A 19,188-nucleotide genomic window follows, 5' to 3' on the forward strand; every position below is an offset into this window, starting at 1 on the left:
TCTTCTAAGCATGTCTGTTTCTGTGTCCAAATTTCCCCTTTTTATAAGGACATCAGGCATATTGGATTAGGGTTCATGCTAATGACTTCACTCTAACTTAATTACCTCCTTAGAGAATTTGTTTCTAAATAAGATCACATTCTGAGGTGCTGGAGGTTAGAACTTCAACATTTGAATTTTAGGGGGGACACAATTCTACCCATTAAACTGTCACAAATAGAGGTCCTTAAGGAACTAGACTCTGAGATGGGGTTTAGCATCACAATGTTTGTCAAGCTTGTGCTTGGGATCAACATCTGGGAAAGACAGGGGAAGGGAGCAGGATCAGGCAGATGGAGGAGTCAAGTTGTGATGCAGACTCAACAATAGCCTTAGCCGACTCCACAGGGCACTCTGGAACAACAACAGTCCTTTAGAATTGTCCCAAGTTGGGCCAAGATGGCCAGAGCTTTATACTACCACATCAGTCAGTCATTAGACCTGGTCACCTTAGGAAAGGGCATGACCTTGGGCAAGAAAGCTCTCTGCAGTTGAAACAGTCTCTGAAGGGACTGATGGTTGGGGCCAACAGCACTCTCAGCAGCCAGGGCAACAAGCCCTCAGTAACGGGGGATCTATCTGGGCAGTGCTTCATAGAGCCCACCACACTAGCTTTGAATTCTATAAAAATGGAATATGTTTTTTGCAAGTTGCTTTTCAAAATCTTTCCTGGATATTTTCAAACACGTTCAAAAGTAGAATAGTATAATTAACCCCTACATACCCATCATCTAGATACACGAATAATCAAGATTTCACAACACTTGCTTCATCTCTTTCCCTCTCTCTCTCCCCCAGCTCTTTTTATTATGTACTGGTTTCAGGTATACAGTTTAGTGGTTAGAAAATCATACCCTTTACATAGTGTTCCCCTCAATAATTCCCATCTGGCACCATACATAGCTATCACTTTATTATTGACTATACTAGAGGCCTGGTGCATGAATTCGGTGTGTGTGGAGGGGGAGCAGTTGGCCAGTGGGGGAAGGGGCTGCAGGAGGTTGGCCAGCTGGCCCTGCCCCCGATAGGGCCGTTGGCTGGCCTCAGTGCACGTCATAGCGACTGGTCATTCTGGTCCTTCAGGTCGTTCTGGTCATTCCAGTCACTTGGCTTTTATATATATAGATTTCCAATGCTTTTCTTCCTTACCCATTACTATTTTGTAGCTACCAATTTATGCTTCTTAGTCCCTTCATCTCTTTTACTAATTGCCCCAACCCTCCCCTCCCCTCTGGCAATCATCAGTTCCCTCTCTGTATCTAAAAGTCTGTTTCTATTTTGTTTGTTTATTTTGCAAGTGAAATCATATGGTACTTGTCTTTCTCTGACTTATTTCATTAAGCATAATACCCTCTAGATGCATCCATGCTGTCGCAAATGGTAAGATTTCATTCTTTTTACGGGCAAGTAATATTCCATTGTACATATGTGCCAAAGGTTTTTTGTCTACTTGTCTATTGATTGGCACTTGGGTTGCTTCCATAGCTTGGCTATTGTAAATATTGCTGCAATGAAGATAGGGGTGCATATATTCTTTTGAATTAGTGTTTTGGGTTTCTTTGGATAAATCCCCAGAAGAGGAATCACTGAGTTGTAAGGCAGGTCCATTTTTAATCTTTTGAGGAAACTCCATACTGTTTTCCATAGTGGCTGCACCAATACCAATCTTCATTCCCACCAACAGTGCATTAGGGTTCCCTTTTCTACCACTTCTTGCCAACACTTGTCATTTGTGGATTTATTGATGATATGAGATGATATCTCATTGTGGTTTTAATTTGCATTTCTCTGATTATTAGTGACGTTGTGCATCTTTTCATATGTCTATTGGCCTTCTTTATGTCCTCTTTGGAGAAGTGTCTATTCAGATCCTCTGCCCATTTTTTAATTGGGTTGTTCTTTTTTTTGGTGTTGAGTAGTATGAGTTCTTTATAAATTTTGGATATTAACTCCTTATCAGATGTATCATTGGTGAATATATTTTCCCATTTAATAGAAATTAGCCACTTCTCAATGAAGCCCTGATTTTTTTTTAATAGAAAATATTTTTCAAATAAACTTTTTGTTATAGAACAGTTTTAGATTTACAGAAAAGTTATGATAGTACAAAGAAGTCTCATATACTCCACACCTAGTTTCCCCTATTATTAGCATCTTAAATTAATATGATACATTTGTCACAATTAATGAAGCAATATTGCTACATTATTATTAACTAAAGCCCACACTTAATTCAGATTTCCTTAGTTTTTACCTAATGTGTTTTTCTGACCCCAGTTTCTCAGACTTTCCTTGTTTCTGATGACCTTGACAGTTTTGAGGAGTCCTGGCCAGATATTTTGTAGACTGTCCATCAACAGGAATTTATCTGATTATTTTGCTTATGATTGACTGGAGGTCATAGGATTTGGGAAGGAAGACCATGCAGATAAAGTGCAATTCTCATCACATCATATCAGGGGTACATGCTATCAGCATGACTTATCATTGATGATGTTAACCTTGATCATCTGGATGAGGCAATGTTTGTCAGGCTTTTCCACTGTAAACTCACTCTTTTCTTCCCTTTTCATACTTAGAAGGAAGTTATGCACAACCCACACTTAAAGAGTGGTAAATTATGCTCCATCTCCTTAAATGGGGAGCATCTACATAAATTATTTGAAACTTTTGTGCAGGATAGCTTTGTCTGTTTGCCTCCATTTACTTATTTATTCAATTATTTATTTATATCGGTATCTGCTGATATTTATTTTATATCCTGGGTTTTAATCCAATACTCCTTTGTTTATTGCTCAAATTGCTCCAGCTTTGTCATTGGGCTCTTTCAGTTGGCTCCTGTGTGCCTTTGACATACCCCCAACATTGTGAGAGTGTTTTTTTAACACTTTATTACTTTCTGGCACTAAAAGATGCTACAATATCAACTTGTATATTTATTGCCCTCATCCTAGAATAACCTACTTCTCCAAGGAGCCTTGGTTCCTCTTATTAAAGAACGTTATTAGAAACACAAAATAAGTGTACTGTTGCTCTTGGGGTATCATTGCTTCTAGGCACTCTCAGCTGACAGAGAGAGGAAATATATGAATATATATATAATCTGTATATTACACACATACTTATTAGTATTTCTATATGCAACACTGTATCTATATTAAGCTAAACATTCATACTGATGTCTCCAACTCTCACATGGATCATTTTAGCTTCTTGCTTGTCTGTAACCTCCAACTCCAACAGTAAGAAAGAACCCTGGCTCCCACCATCAGCTGCCATCCATTTACCTAATTGTTCAACTCCAATATACATGTATAGTGGTTTCCGAATTGTTCATCTGTACCCTCCTGGGAAACATCGTTATTGAGTATAGTGCTTACTTATACACAGTTCCTCTTGCCCTTAGTCTCACAGACTCCACTCGTCTCCAAAGTTACTTAGATCAGCACCTTTTCTCTCCATCCTCTTCAATGAAGTTGTTCCATACATTTTTAACAGATGGTTTTATCACGTCCTATTCTGGGACCCCCTGACGTCCTAAATGGTTTGGGAATGGTTTTTAAAATTTGCAATCTTGGTGCTAAGGGAGCTTTTTGCTGCTGGGATGCCATTATTTCTAGGCCTATTCAATGAACAGAACCAGGAAATAATTTTTTTCATGGCTATAATTTTTAAGCTTTATTTCTATATAATTAACATATCATACAATTCATTCATGTAAAGTGCACAATTTAATGGTTTTAAGTATATTCACAGAGTTGTGCAACCATCACCATGATCAATTTTAGATTATTTTCATCATCCCACAAAGAAATTCTAAATCTAAGCCTTCACAATCTTTTCCTATACCATCTCTCCCTACCAGCCCCAGGCAATTATTAATCTACTTTATGTCTCTATGGATTATTCTAATCTGGATATTTTATATAAATAAAATCATACAATATGTGCCTTTTATGTCCAGCTTTTTTCTTTTCTTTTCTTTTTTTTAAAATTTCTTTATTGATTAAGGTGTCACATATTTGTCCTCATCCCCCATTCCCATCCCCCACCCCTCCCCACGGATGCCCCCACCCCCCTGTTGTCCTTAACCATTGGTTAGGCTCGTATGCATGCACACAACTCCTTTGGTTGATCTCTCCCCCCTACTCCTACCTTCCCTCTGAGGCCTGACAGTCTGATCGATGCCTCCTTGTTTCTGGGTCTGTTCTTGTTCCTCAGTCTATGTTGTTCATCATTTCCCCTAGATGAGTGAGATCATGTGTTACTAGAAATATACTTATAAGAACTGAATGTGAGACGAGCAATAATAGCTATGCTGACAGGCAAATGAATCAGTCTGTAGTAAGTTTCTTTCTGGACCAAGAGTTCTTTTGAGACCCAATTTCAATGTCCACCAGTTCCTTATGTGTACATGTCAGCACTGACTTTTCAGTTCTGGATGGTGGACAAATGATAGTAATGCAGGTCCGACTCCCTCTGGTTTGGTCTCGCCCGGACACAGGGGCGCGGCTTCACCCGGACCCAGGTGTGCGTGGCCTCACCCAGTCCCGGGATCCAGCCTCACCCGGACCTAGGAGCGTGTGGCCTCACCCGGACCCAGGGGCGCGGCCTCACCTGGACCTGGGACCCAGCCTCACCCGATCCAGGGGCGCACGGCCTCACCCAGACCCGGGATCCAGCTACACCCGGACCCAGGGGCGCACGGCCTCGCCCGGACCTGGGGGCGCGCAGCCTCACCCGGACCCAGGACCCAGCCTCACCCGGATCCAGGGGCGCACAGCCTCACCCGGACCCGGGATTCAGCTACACCCAGACCCAGGAGCGCGTGGCCTCTCCCGGACCTGGGACCCAGCCTCACCCAGATCCAGGGGTGCACGGCCTCACCCGGACCCAGGATCCAGCTTCACCCAGACCCAGGGGCGCGTGGCCTCACCCGGACCCAGGGGTGCGTGGCCTCTCCCGGACCCAGGGGCGCGTGGCCTCACCCGGACCCCGGGGTGCGTGGCCTCTCCCGGACCCAGGGGCGCATGGCCTCACCTGGACCCAGGATCCAGCTTCACCCGGACCCAGGGGGGCACGGCCTCGCCCGGACCCAGGGGCGCGCGGCCTCACTTGGACTCGGGACCCAGCCTCACCCGGACTCAGGGGCGTGTGGCCTCTCCCGGACCCAGGGGCGCAGCCTCACCCGGACCCAGGGGTGCGGCCTCACCCATGTCCAGCTTTTTTCACTTTGTGCATCAATTTTCAACTGGGTGTGCCACAAGAATTTGTACAACATGCTATACTTGACTATTTGGTCCGGAGCACTAATCTCTTTTCCCTTAGATTGTCAAATTAAAAAATTACAACTGCCAACACAATAGCCATCTGGTGTGAATGAATCAAAATTATACCTATTTTTTTTTTGTTAGATTGGCAAAACATATTTTTTGGTGTGCTACAGAATTTTAGTGATTAGTTTACGTGTGCCATGAGATGAAAAAGGTTGAAAATCGCTGCTCTAGGGACAAGTCTTTGCCTCTCATTGAAAAAGAATTATCAGTTTCAGTGGACTGGGAATGCAGAGCCCAATCAGAACCGTCCATCTAAAGACCCCATAGGGTGTTAATATATTAGGAATAATCTAGATTTGGGGAAATGCAAGGATAGTGAATTGCCGGGTTCTGGAAGACTGTCCTGTTAGGGCCTGTATGGCAAAGCCAACCCCAGAGGGAGCAGACATTCTGAGTCTCAACCATTCTATAAGGGACAGAGGGACTCCAGAGCCTGTGCTCTTCCCCTTGACATAATGATGCACTACACAATTTATTACCATATAAAAATCATTCTCTTATATAAATATATTATTGATATCAGAGAGGAAGGGAGAGGGAGAGAGAAATAGAAACATCAATGATGAGAGAGAATCATGGATCGGCTGCCTCCTGCACGCCCCACACTGGAGATCGAGCCCACAACCCGGGCATGTGCCCTTGACCGGAATCGAACCTGGGACCCTTCAATCCACAGGCTGACGCTCTATCCACTGAGCCAAACTAGCTAGAGCAAGCATTCTTTTTAAGCAGAATACATAGAATAGTGGTTCAGAATTAAATACTGGAGCCGGATAGATCCAGGTTTGATTTTTTATTTTGTCACTTATTAGCTCTGGGAGACCTTGGGCATATTAACTCTTCTGAACCTCTGAATCAGTTTTCTCAACTGAGGAAAAAGTGAATATAAGTGTATCTCTTCCTAGAATTATTTTGAGGATTAAATTAGATAACACAGTACTTAGTTTTGCTTAGGTGTTCAAAATTAGTAATAATTACAACAATAAATATTTAGACTCACTCTTAGAAGCCAGATGTCTAATATAAGTAGATATTTATGTCATCTCAGCACCATCTTTACTAAACATCTGCCGAGATTTGCAGTTGTTCCCTGGTAAGTTCAGAGCTATAAATATCTACATCTGGGTAGGAGATATGCAAGAAACAAAATTTAAAGTCTGCACTTGCACAAGATGACTTAAATGGGCTGTACTGATTTGTGAGGTTTATCTATGAACCAATGTTTAATTTCAAGAGAGAACTTCAGTTATTTCTGGGGATGATGCTAACATAAATCTTTATCAGAATCTTCTGGACTCCTGTTTGAAATGGTACCATCATTTGTATCATGGCTTCTATGGCCACTAAGGCCAACTCAAGCTGTCAGCAATGTTGCCAGGTCCTTTCTGCCTTCAGAACTGGAAGTCATCTAAATCTGAAAAAAAAATTTCTTTTCTGTGTTCCTTATTTCAGACTCTTTATTATGTGTTATTTAAAGCTGGCAAGCCCTGGCTGGGCAGCTCAGTTGATTTGAGTATTATCCAAGGTTTTGGGTTAGATCCCTGGTCAGGGTACATACAAGAATTAACCAATGGCCCGACCAGAGTGGCTCAGTGGTTGAGCTTCGACCTATGAACCAGGAGGTCATGGTTTGATTGCCAGTCAGGACACATACCCGGGGTTGCAGTCTCATTCCCCAGCGTGAGGCATGTAGGAGGCAGCCAATCAGTGATTCTCTCTCATCATTGATGTTTCTATCTCTCTCTTCCTCTCCCTTCTTCTCTGAAATCAATAAAAATATATTTTTTTAAAAGAATCAACTAATTAATGCACACATAGGTGGGACATCAAATCAATGTTTCTCTCTCTCTCTCTCTCTCTCTCTCTCTCTCTCCCTCTCCCTCTCTCTAAATAATTCAATAAATAAAAAAATAAAGCTGAGGACACCAAAATATAAACCATATTTTAATTAAACCATACCCCAGTCCTCTCAGTACTCTGCGCTGAGAAAACTGGCATTCATGAAGAGGAAGCTGAGGATGAACTCCTTCTGTGAAGTCTCCATTTTACACTGATTTTCACAGAACACAAGGTGGACTGTTCGCAGTAGGACCATTGAGGATAACAGGCGCTGGATTCTCTGCAATGATTTTTATCTCTGGTGTTTCTGGCACTGATTAAGGTTTCAGGCAAACAGAAGCACTGAGGACCTAGCAATAATCACTAGGCAGCTTCCTGGTTGCCAGCAACAGTAAATGCCACAGAGACACAAAGACTCAACCTTTCACATGCTCACAGTGAAACCTGGAGCCTGGTTTCTTATTTCAGATACAAGAGAGTCCTCCAAATACAGCACAATAGCTTCTTCTTTCCCCCTTTCATATTAGATTTTTAAATTTTTGTACAAAAACATATCCTGTCCAAGAGCCAAAAACACTTATATTCTAACCTCCCTCTTAGTGCTGTCCCATTTTACTCTTTTGAGGGAGAAATGAAAGGAAATAGTGTTGTATACCTGAATTTGGAATTTTAAATAATGTATGACTTGTTTAATGTGTTTGTAATCACCAGTCTTCTGTAAGAGTTACAATTGATTTCTACCCTTCTGAAAATATTCAGAAATACTATATGAAAGATTGTCCTCTCCAAGTTTATTCTCTATTTTTATTTTTAGAAAATGTAGAAGCATACAGAATTTAAAACACTGGCAATTTAAGGTTTTTCCATGACTCAGTCAAGGAAATTGCATAATGCCCTTCCTCTGCTAACCTCACACATTCTTCTTCTTAAATACCTTGCTATTTTCCTTATTCTATTTCCCCACCATTATCTCTCCTTTTCCATCTTTTCTACATTCCTTTAACCTTTGTCTCTTTTCTCTACGGCTGTAAAACATTCTAGAATAGAATCATGTGGTATGCAAGGTGATAAGGAAACACTGAAGTATCCCCCCAGCTTTTGAGTTTGTCTCCTAGCAACTGTATGATACGTTGCTTAGTAACATGAGGGGTGAGAGTATTTCTCTTACATATCTAGAAATACTGAAATCATTCTTAAAAAATTAATAGTGGGGCTTATTTATTAAAATATACGAAATTCAGAGATGATCTTATCATGGAGGGGGACTTACTTCAGGCCATACGGTCTTGAGTAAACCTCTACATCTCTTATAAGCCGTATACTAAAACAACAGATTGCCTTTCTTAAAAGCAGATAAATTAAAATCCCACAGCCTTTTCTAATCCTTTTTCTGCAACACATGCATAATCAGTGTTTAAGGGGGAGAATTGTTTCCTAAATGATCTTTTAGGCCGGGCAGATGAAGAAAAATGCAGCCTTTCCTCTCTTCTGCACATGCACATTTGATTTTTAAATCTAAAGGAAGATGGAGAAATGTTTCCTAAAACACCTTTTTAGGCTCGGCGTCATTGGGAGTTGTGTCTTTCAGGATTACAACTGTCTAGAGAGTAATTCTCTGTCAACTTATCCAGGAGTTATCAGAATTTAGAAATAGCTGAACCACACCACCCAAAAGCATTACAACTCTGTAGTTCCAAAATGGTAAATTATTAATTCTAAGAAAATACTACTAGTACTTCTAAGAGAATTAGACCTACTAAATCAGATGCTCTGTTGCAAGAACTGGAAACCAATATGTATATCTATAATAATAAAAGCGTAATGTGCTAATTAGACCGGACGACCTTCTGGACATCCTTCCGGACAAAGCTGCGGGTGCGAGGGCCGAGGCAGAGGCAGCCACCGTGGCTGCGAGGGCCAAGCCCCTTGCACGAATCGTGCATCGGGCCTCTCGTATATATTTTTAGTGAAAGCAGAGCTTTATTAGAGAAGGTAAACTAACAAAGCTCTTTGCAGCAGAGAGGGGGTTCCAAGCGGGTTGCAGGAAATCAGTATTTTTTTTAAATATATTTTTATTAATTTCAGAGAGGAAGGGAGCGATAGAAACATTAATGATGAGAATCATTAATGGGCTGCTTCCTGCACGCCCCCTACTGAGAATCCAGCCTGCACGTGCCATTGACTGGAATTGAACCCGGGACCCTTCAGTCTGCAGGCGGATGCTGTATCCACTAAGCCAAACCGGGTAGGGCAGGAAATCAGTATTTTTAATGAGCACTCTAGTTATTTCAGCACACATAGGAAACACTGGTTAGAGATGATTCCAATATGCTACAAAGGATTTTCTACTTTGGCTCTTGGATTTTGTTATTATTATTATTAATACAGTATTTATTTGTCTTCCTTCTGTCAAACCCTGAGCCAACCACTTTCCCCAGGCTGCCTAGGAAGGTATAGGAAAAGGAACATACAGGGCAGACAAGACACGGGAAAAAGAACTATAGGAGGTGGAGACAGCTCCTTCACATGGCGAAGACGATGAGAAAGGCCACCATCAGGCAAAAGAGCCCCATGGCCTCTGAGAGGGCAAAGCCCAGAATGGCGTAGTAGAAGAGCTGTTGCTTCAGAGAAGGGTTCCTGGCATAACAAATGATGAGGCTCCCAAACACAGTCCCAGTTCCAGTCCGAGAGCCTGCCACCCCTACTGTGGCAGCCCCAGCCCCAATGAACTTGGCAGCTGTGTTGATGTACCTTGAAATGGCACTGGTATGGAAGCTGCGGCTAGAAATAAGCGAGGTCAGGGGACTTGGGGCTGCCAAGCTGCTGAGGCTCTCATCTGTCAGTGTCTCTGGTCGTTTCAGGACCACTGCAGACAGTGACCAGCTCAGCTGAGAGGTGCTCCTGAGCAAGGAGGGGTGGAGACAAACTTGGTGCAGGCATACATTTTTAGGGGATGAGGGGAGCTGCTCCCAGGGCAGAAAAGATAGAGAGGAGTCGGAGGCTGGGGCGGGGCGGCGGGGGGAGAGGGGAGAATAGTGATAGGAAGTGGCTCTTGGATTTTTACATGTAACACTTAAAGAAGAAACTTCAAAGACCAAGTCCTAAATATTATGCCACATCCTCCCCTTGAACTAGGCCCCTTGGCTAATAAAATTGGTCACACTTCAGAAGATTAGTCATTTGTTCATTCTGTAAATTTTTGTTAAGACAATTTTGAAATATAATTGACAGAATTTAGTTATCAGTTGGGATTAACTTAAATGAGTTAATATACATAAAGTGCCAGGAATGGTGTCTGACACATAATAAGTATTATATGAGGTTATTATTATTTTAATCTAGCTTGGTAGACTAGACATATAGTGACAATGAACTGGTAGTGAGGATATAGAATAATTTAGATTCTAGAACAGGAAAGAGGATAATGGAGAAAAGTAACTAATTTCATTTGGATATACTGAATTTGAGATGCCTACAGGTCATAGATGGGGGTAAAATCAGTAAAAAAAATTCTGGGGGCATGTTGCATAAAATATTTTTTAAATGAATTCTTACCTTTTGTGTGGCTGGCTCTACTTAAAAATGGGCCAGTTGTAATTCCCCAGTATTTTACTTCTAACAATAGCAATGCACCTATAAACAGTTTTGGAAACAGTAATTTTTTGTTGTTGTTCACTAGTAAATCAGTCTCACCCTGGTTATCTATAACATGGAATTAAGACAAGGATTTGAGAGAAAAAAGAGAAACACACATTTAGATACTTGGGGGAGGGGACTCTGGAGCTTCTTTTGATTCCTATTAAATCCCTGTCGCCAGAGCACCATGGCAACCTTCCCAGTCTGCTACCTAATTTCCATCTGCTTTGGAAGGAAGGGGAGGGGCGGGACAGAGGTGGTTCAGTGTGCATTCTTGTGAGTGTGTGTAATCTGAGTTAATGAAATGCAACCAAATTATAGATTGTGTTGCATGGAAAACTGAGATTATCCATCTTTTCCATTTTCTTCTCCTCTCAGGATGCTTCTGAGCCTCTTCAAGTTGTATCCCTTTTTCCAAATGTCAGATTTCATCAGGAGACTTGATGTACCAGAGCAAAATTACAAATTAAAATGTGTAGCTCAAGGCAAAAGTATTTTGTTAAAGAGTGGTTCAGTAAATTACTAAACATCAATGAGTAACCTCAAAGCATTTTATTACAATAACAGAGATATATTTTTAATACTAGAGGCCCGTTGCATGAAATTCATGCAAGAATAGGCCTTCCTTCCCCTGGCTGCCAGCACCAGTTTTCCTCCAGCACCTGAGACCCAGGCCTTCACTCTGGCCGGAGCCTTCAGCCTTTGCTCCAGCCGGAGCACCGCTCCTGTAGCTCCCTCCGCCCCCCACCCTCCCCCTCATAGCAGGCGTCCTGCCCTGCCCAGCTGCTCCATGCCTGCATATGTAAATTAACCCACCATCTTTGTTGGGTTAATTTGCATACTCACTCCTGATTGACTGGTGGGTGTCACGGAGGTACTGTCAATTTGCATATTTCTCTTTTATTAGTGTAGATTACAGAGTGTAGATGTTTATTGCATTGTTTTTATATGTGGGTTTTTTTAATTAATTTTAGAAGGGAGAGAGAAAAACATCAATGTGAGAGAGAAACATTGCACATGCTCCAGTGGGGAACTGAATCTGCAACCTAGGTATGTGCCCTGATAGAGAATTGAACTCACCACCTTTTGGTGTACAGGATAAGGCTCCAACCAACTAAGCCACACTGGCTAGGCCTTATTGCATTGTTTTATGTCTTACTTCTGGAACAGAAATTCATTAATATTTATCTCTGCTATATACATAAAAGTCCTTCCTAAAATAGATGAAACTCAGTTACCAAAATTACCACAGATTATTCTTTTTTAAAAACATATTTTTGTTGATTTCAGAGAGGAAGGGAGATGTAGAGAAAGACAGAAATATCAATGATGACAGAGAATCATTGATTAGTTGCTTCCTGCATGCCCCACACTGGAGATTGAGCCTGTAAACTAGGCATGTGCCCTGGCAGGGAATTGAACGTGACCGCCTGGTTCATAGGTTGATGCTCAAGCACTGAGCCACGCCAGCCAGCCGACCACAGATAATTCTTACCATCATTATCCAAAATAAATAAATAAAATTATTATTTAGTCATATTGCATTGTGTTGACCAGAGTTTGAGAAAGATAATATTAAGCTTTAAATAAAGTTCTGAATTAGGATGTGGGATCATACTCTTACCTAAATTGTTAATGTTTGAATTTGGCCAATGTGAATGCAGCAGATAGTCTTTAAAGACCATACACAGTGAATACCAAGTCACTCAAAACATGCATCAGTATTGAACCCTGAAATAAAGATAAATGTAAATTCAGCATGTCAGCATAATCATCTCCATCACCCTGTTTAAATTTAGAATGTGAGGTGTATTTTTGTTAGAGAATTTAAGGAAAACGTACTTGCTTGAATTTGTCCTTTTAAAACTCAAACCTGCACAAGGAAGGCAGTGTGAGGTGGATAGGATGGTCATTTTACAAAGAATGCAGAGGCAGTGATATAGCATGAGACAGTGAACATCATTGTGGGATGAAGTTAAGGAATGTAACCCAGTTCTTTGTGTCCAGCAGTTCCTGCATAAACCTTGCTCTCACAGCACTCAATATAATATATTGTAATAATAGTTTCTGTCCTTGGACCTTGAACTACTCTGGACCAGGAAACAAGTTTTATGCCTTTTGTATCAAGCCCATGCTGTATACTTATTTCCTTTTTGCTAAGTCCAATGAACATTCTTCTGTCCTTACGAACAACCTCTCAGCAGTAGTTGATATTGCTCAGCACTCTATATTGACACTGTCCTTCCTTTGTTTCTATAACATCAATGGCTTCTGCTTTTCCTCCTCCTTCTTTGACCTGTTTTTCTTTGTTTCCTTTTCTGACACTTCTTTCTCTTGCAGTACTTTACTGTCTTTAATTTATTAAGTCTGTTCCTGAATCTGGTAAGTCAAGCTGCTAAATATCCCCTAAATCTATCTCTTTCCTTCCAATCCTTCTCTTTCTTTCTATTAGCCTTAGGCCCTTATCATGAAGCTTAGATGACTAAAATAGCCTCCTAAATAGTCTCCTTTCCTTCCATCTCAAACCTTTCTAGTCCATTCTTCAAAACCCTAACAGTCTTTCTAATCTGGTATGAATTGTGACAAAAAGAATTGAACCTAGGTCTGCCTGATTCTGGAGCCGGTAACCATCCTTCACTCTTCACTGCTCCTCATTCCTACACATCACCAGCTCCTTTAGATCCAACCCTCCATATATTTACCAAATATTTCTACTTCTTTCCATTGCTATTACAATCTGTCTTATCATACTAACCAGCAATCTTCTAACCAGTTTCCCTGTGTTATGGTCCTCCACCCCCAATTCTGTTCTATCTATTCTCTCTGCACACAGCAGTCAGAAGGATCTGTGTGAAATGCAAAGTTCATTATTCCTTTCCTTTAGTGGCTCTCATTGAGTTTGGAATAAAGTCCTTTCATAATTGTCCCGACCAGCGGACAGACAGCCTACACGTGCATGATTTAATCATGCACTGGGCCTCTAGTCCTATATAATAAAGAGCTGATATGCAAATGGTCATCACGCCCTCACGCCGTCACACTGTAACGGCTCAGACACTCAACACTGGGGAGAGAGGAATGGGGACCAGCCAGGCACAAATGAGCTGGTGAGAGAGAAATGGGGACCAGCCAGGCACAAATGAGCTCACAAGAGAGGAATGGGGACCAGCCAGGCTGGGACCCGGGAGAGAGACAAGCTACCTGCCCTGCGGTCCTGGGTGCCAGTGGCTGCGCCTGTGCCTGTGGCCTGGGAGAGGGACAATCCTCACGCCCCACGGTCCCCGTGGTCCCAGGCACCAGCAGCTATGCCTGCAGCCCAGGAGAGGGACAAACTGCCCGCCCCACCCGTGGTCCCCTGTAGCTACAGCCAGCCCAGGTGAAGCCGGCCCGGGTCCTGGGTGCCTGTGGCCAGCCAGAGGGAGGGAAGCCTGGGTTCTGGGTGCAGGGTGAGTCAGAGGCAGTTAGGGGTGATCAGGTCAGCAGGAGAGCAGTGAGGGGCGATCAGGCAGGCAGGCAGGCAGAGGTGGTTAGGGGCAATCAGGCAGGCAGGCAGGCAGGCAGGCAAGTGGTTAGGAGCCAGCGGTCCTGGGTTGCAAAAGGCAGTCAGACATCCCCTGAGGGTCCCAGATTGAAGAGGGTGCAGGCTGGGCTAAGGGACTTCCCCTCCCGGGCACGAATTTCATGCACCGGGCCTCTAGTCTATATATATAAAAGCCTAAGTGACCATTATGACTGGTTGAGTGGTTAACCAGTCGCTATGACATGCACTGACCACCAGCGGGCAGACACTCAATGCAGGAGCTGCCTCCTGGTGGTCAATGCGCTCCCACAGCCAACCTCCCACGGTGGCCAACCTCCCGTGGTTCCTCCCCACAGCCGGCCAGCTGGCCCCAATTGGCCCCAATCTCTGGTCAGACTGAGGGACCCACGCATGCACGAATTTGTTCACCAGGCCTCTAGTAGGTAATATATTTCTCTTTGAACAGGATCATACCATGCCTCTTCCTTGAAAGTTTTCAGAATGTACCACATGCATTTAAATCTTAGCCAAACAAATACCTAGACTATGCCTGGCCCAATATATGCACCTTAGTAGGCAATCAATATTTATTTCCAAAAGAAGAAATGAGCCCTGGCTGGTATGACTCAGTTGGTTGGGTGTTGTCCTGTGTACCGAAAGATGGCTGGTTCCATTCCTTAGTCAGGCACATGCCCCAGTTGTGGGCCCATTCCCAATAATGGGCATGCAGGAGGCAGCTGATCCATGTGTTTTTTTGTTTGTTTGTTGTGTTAATGCTCACCTGAGGATATTTTTCCATTGATTTTTAGAAAGAGTAGAGGGAGGGGAGAGACTCAGAGAGAGAAACATCAATGTGAGAGAGACACATCAATTGATTGCCTCCCGCAGGCGCCCTGAGCACCCTGATGTAAGTGGGGATCCAGCCTGCAACCCAGGCATGTGCCCTTGATCGAAATTGAACCCAGGACCTTCAGTCCACAGGCCAACTATCCACTGAGCCTTTTTAACTCCACTCCACCACTGATTTATTGCAGAACCAGATAATTTGCCCTGTTCAATGTCCCACACTCTGCACTTGGCTGTTGTCTTCTCATGACTTGTTCTGAGTTAGCCCTCTGTCTCCTGCATTTCCTATAAATGAAAGTTAAGAGTCTCTAAAGGATCTGAAGACTTGATTAGATTCCACACAATTGTTTCTGCTAGATCACTTCACAGATGATGCCATGTACTTCCTATTGGATCACATAATACATTGACAAGGTCTGGCTGTCCCACTTTTAGTGAAGCTAAACTAAGTGAGTTCAGATGGTAATAGCCTAATTCTTCTATTTAAAATATCCCCATCAATATTTTGTCTGAGTTTTCATCCACTGATTATCTTTGCCTGAATAAATTATTTTATTAGAAGATATAAAGGGTGATTTTTCTAATTCTATGTTTACTCCCATATTTACTAGCTGGCATTCATATTCTATAAAAGAATGATTTTCCCTAATTAACCAGGGTCATTTGGTTTCCCTGAAATACAGTTTGTACAGGAAATGCAGGACAAAAGCTCAATTATTTATTTATTTATTTGAATGTCAGTATTTATTTGAATGTAGAGTATGGAGTTGGTACCCTAGTTCCTTCCAGTAATGCAATGATATCAGATGATTATTTTTAATTCACCTTTTCTATCTTTTTAATTTTTTTATTTTTGCTTTGTGGGAATATCTTTATGAACTCATGGGTTTATATTGTTAAAACTTTTATTATAAAAACTGCATAAAAACAAGAATGCATAAAACACACTTTTATTGCATAATACATAATTATTAAGTGAACATTTAGCTTTTATACCCTTTGCCTCCCTTTTCTCTATCAAAACCAACTCTCAGGAAATTATCTGAACTTTAATGTAATTTAAAATCAATATGTCTTCTAGGAGATTTTTAAGTATAAGATTTACTTCTATTATCAAACTGAAGGAGTGTCCTAGCCAGTGAGGCCCAGTTAATTGGAGCATCATCCCATACACCAAAAAGATTTTGGGTTCAATTCCTGGACAGAGCATTTACCCAGATTTTGAGTTCGATCCCAGTCGGGCATGTGCAGGAGGCAACCGATAGATGTTTCTCTCTCACATCGGTGTTTCTCTCTCTCCCTTCCTCTCTCTAAAAATCAATAAAATTTTTTAAAATTGAAGGAGCAATATTAAGGATTTGGTATCTTCACCTTAAAACTAATAGGCAACCATCGATCTGATTTACACAGTGGAGTGACATGATATTATGTGACATAATCTGTGATATATACTATAATAAGATCATTGGCTATTGTGTGGAGACTGGACTGGGCAGGAGTAGGAGTGAATGTAGAGGAAATCCAGGAGGGTACTGAGGTTGTCCAGACAAGAGATAATGTACTTACTAAAGTGGAGGCAGTAGCAATAGAAAAAAAATAATAAGATTTTAGAGATATTTAGGAGGTAGATTTTTAAAAATATATTTTTATTGATTTCCGAGAGGAAAGAAGAGGGAGAGATAGAAACATCAATGATAACAGAGAATCATTGATCTGCTGCCTCCTGCACGCCCCCTACTGGGGATCGAGCCTGCAACCCAGGCATGTGCCCTGACTGGGAATCAAACCGTGATCTCCTGGTTTGATGCTCAACCACTGTGTGACACTGTCCAGGCTAGAAGATTGATTTTTTAAAATATATGTCTTTACTAACTTTAGAAAGAGAGGAAGAGAGAGAGAGAAAGCTGGATGTGAAAGAGAAACATCGATTGCCTACTTCCTGACCAGCGATCAAGCCTACAACCTAGGCACATGCCCCAACCCAACTGGTGACCTTTCAATCACTGGACGATGCTCAACCAACTGAACCACACCAGCCAGGGCTAGAAGGTAGATTTAACAGGACTTAGTGACTGACTCTATGGTGGTCAAAAAAGAAAGGGGAGATGTCAAGAGTAATTCTCATTTCTGATGTGAGAAATCAGGTGTATGCTGCCCCATTATACTGAGCAAGAAAACCTTATAGGAGGTGCATGTTTATGTGAAAATAACTAGTTCATTTTGGGATTCCTGTGAGAAAACCAGCTAGATACTGAAAGTTTACTATAGGATCTGAATCTAAGAAGAGATGTCAAGAGATGTTGTTAGCATATAGAAAGGATCTTCAGCCTTAGGAATGAAAGCACGTACCATCCTGAGTGTATGAAACACAGAATAAAATGAGGAAAAGGTCTAGGACTGAACCTTGAGGAACTTCAACATTTAAAGATTAGGAGAGGAGGAAGAACCAGCAGAGAATGAGAAAAAAGAAAACACCACAAAAAATGTAGGAGGGAAACCCAGATAATGTAGAGTTTTTGAGGCCAAGGGAAGAAAGTGTCTCAAGAAAGAGATAAAAAAAAAAAAAAGAGAGAGAGAGAGAGAGAGATAATAGTCAACTGTAACAAAGCTTTCACAGGTCAACAGGAACTACAAAGTGTCAAGTGAATTTAGCAACAAACATGGAGGGCATTTGGTTTTACGGAGTGGTAGGAGCAGAATACAGATTGGAATGAATTTAGGGATAAGTACAAGGTGAAGAAATAGGAAAAAAAAAGTGTTAGACAACTCTTGTTTCCTACATAAGTTAGATACATGCAATAGAGTCTACAAGACTCCTTCCCATACACACACAAACACATACCATTCTCAAACCTAGATACATGTACTTGTTTTATTTCTTCAATTAGATTGGAAGATTCTAGTGAAAGGAGACCATGCTACTACCTCTGAATTCTCATAGTATTTAGAATGGTCCAGGGCTTACTATAGCACATTCTTATTGTATAAAAAAGTAAAATACTTTATTAAATACCTTTAAATTACTCACCATGGTAATAGTTAGTGAAAAATATGCACAGACAGAAACTGTTCATTTAATTCAATAAACATATATATAATGTCTACTCTATGCTAGGCACTTTGCCAGGTTACTAGGATTCACATTTTAATGGAGGAGAAGTATTGACACACAAATGAATAATTTACTTATTTTTAATCCTTATCCAAGGATATGTTCATAGATTTTCAGAGAGAAGGGAAGAGAGAGAGAGAGAAAAACAATGATGTGAAAGGGGAAAACTTCGTTGCCTCCCGCATGTACCCCAACGGGGATCAAAACTGCATCCTAGGCATGTGCCTGACCAGAGTGGAACCCGAGACCTTTTGGTGTATGCCATACCCTCCAATCAAGGAAACCACAGTGGCCAGGATCACAAAGAAATAATTTAAATTCCACAATATTATGAAAGGGAAAAAATGTTTTATGCTAATCTTACTGTGAACAAGAATGAATCCATTAGTGGAATATTTGATGTAAATTGGCAGTAAAGGTAAGAAGTAAACTAGTAAAAAATATATATATTTTTTTGCCTCCCATAGCTTGCATGCTATTAAATCAGATGAGTAACAAAACTAGGTTAGTTATTTCCCCTACTCTCCCATTTATATATTTAAGATTATCAATGCTCATACAGTCTATTTCTGACCTAGATCTTATTGTTACTTATGCCCAGAGGGAGAAAAAAAATCCTCATTTACATAAGGAACAGAATGGCTCTGAGATAGAATTACAAAGAATCAATTGCAAGAACCCTCCTCTCTTTTATTTAATCCTCAGCATAAATTGCATCAAGAATTGGGACTATTGGGCAATGACATATTTTTTATATTGTAAAGAAAATAAAATTCAAGACTGTGCCTTTCATTCCCAAAAGGAGATTTGTACACTTTACCATGGTCCAGCAGTACCTAATTTATTTCATTATTAAAATT

At 41.4% G+C, this 19,188-nt stretch overlaps 1 pseudogene; it reads right to left on the reverse strand.

Annotated features, from left to right (window-relative positions):
• Positions 1–9,641: 9,641 nt before the first annotated feature.
• On the reverse strand, positions 9,642–10,200 carry LOC103285517 (ATP synthase F(0) complex subunit C2, mitochondrial-like; annotated as a pseudogene).
• Positions 10,201–19,188: the final 8,988 nt, after the last annotated feature.

This window comes from Eptesicus fuscus, chromosome 7 (assembly GCF_027574615.1).
Source record: "Eptesicus fuscus isolate TK198812 chromosome 7, DD_ASM_mEF_20220401, whole genome shotgun sequence".
NCBI classification, from domain to species: domain Eukaryota; kingdom Metazoa; phylum Chordata; class Mammalia; order Chiroptera; family Vespertilionidae; genus Eptesicus; species Eptesicus fuscus.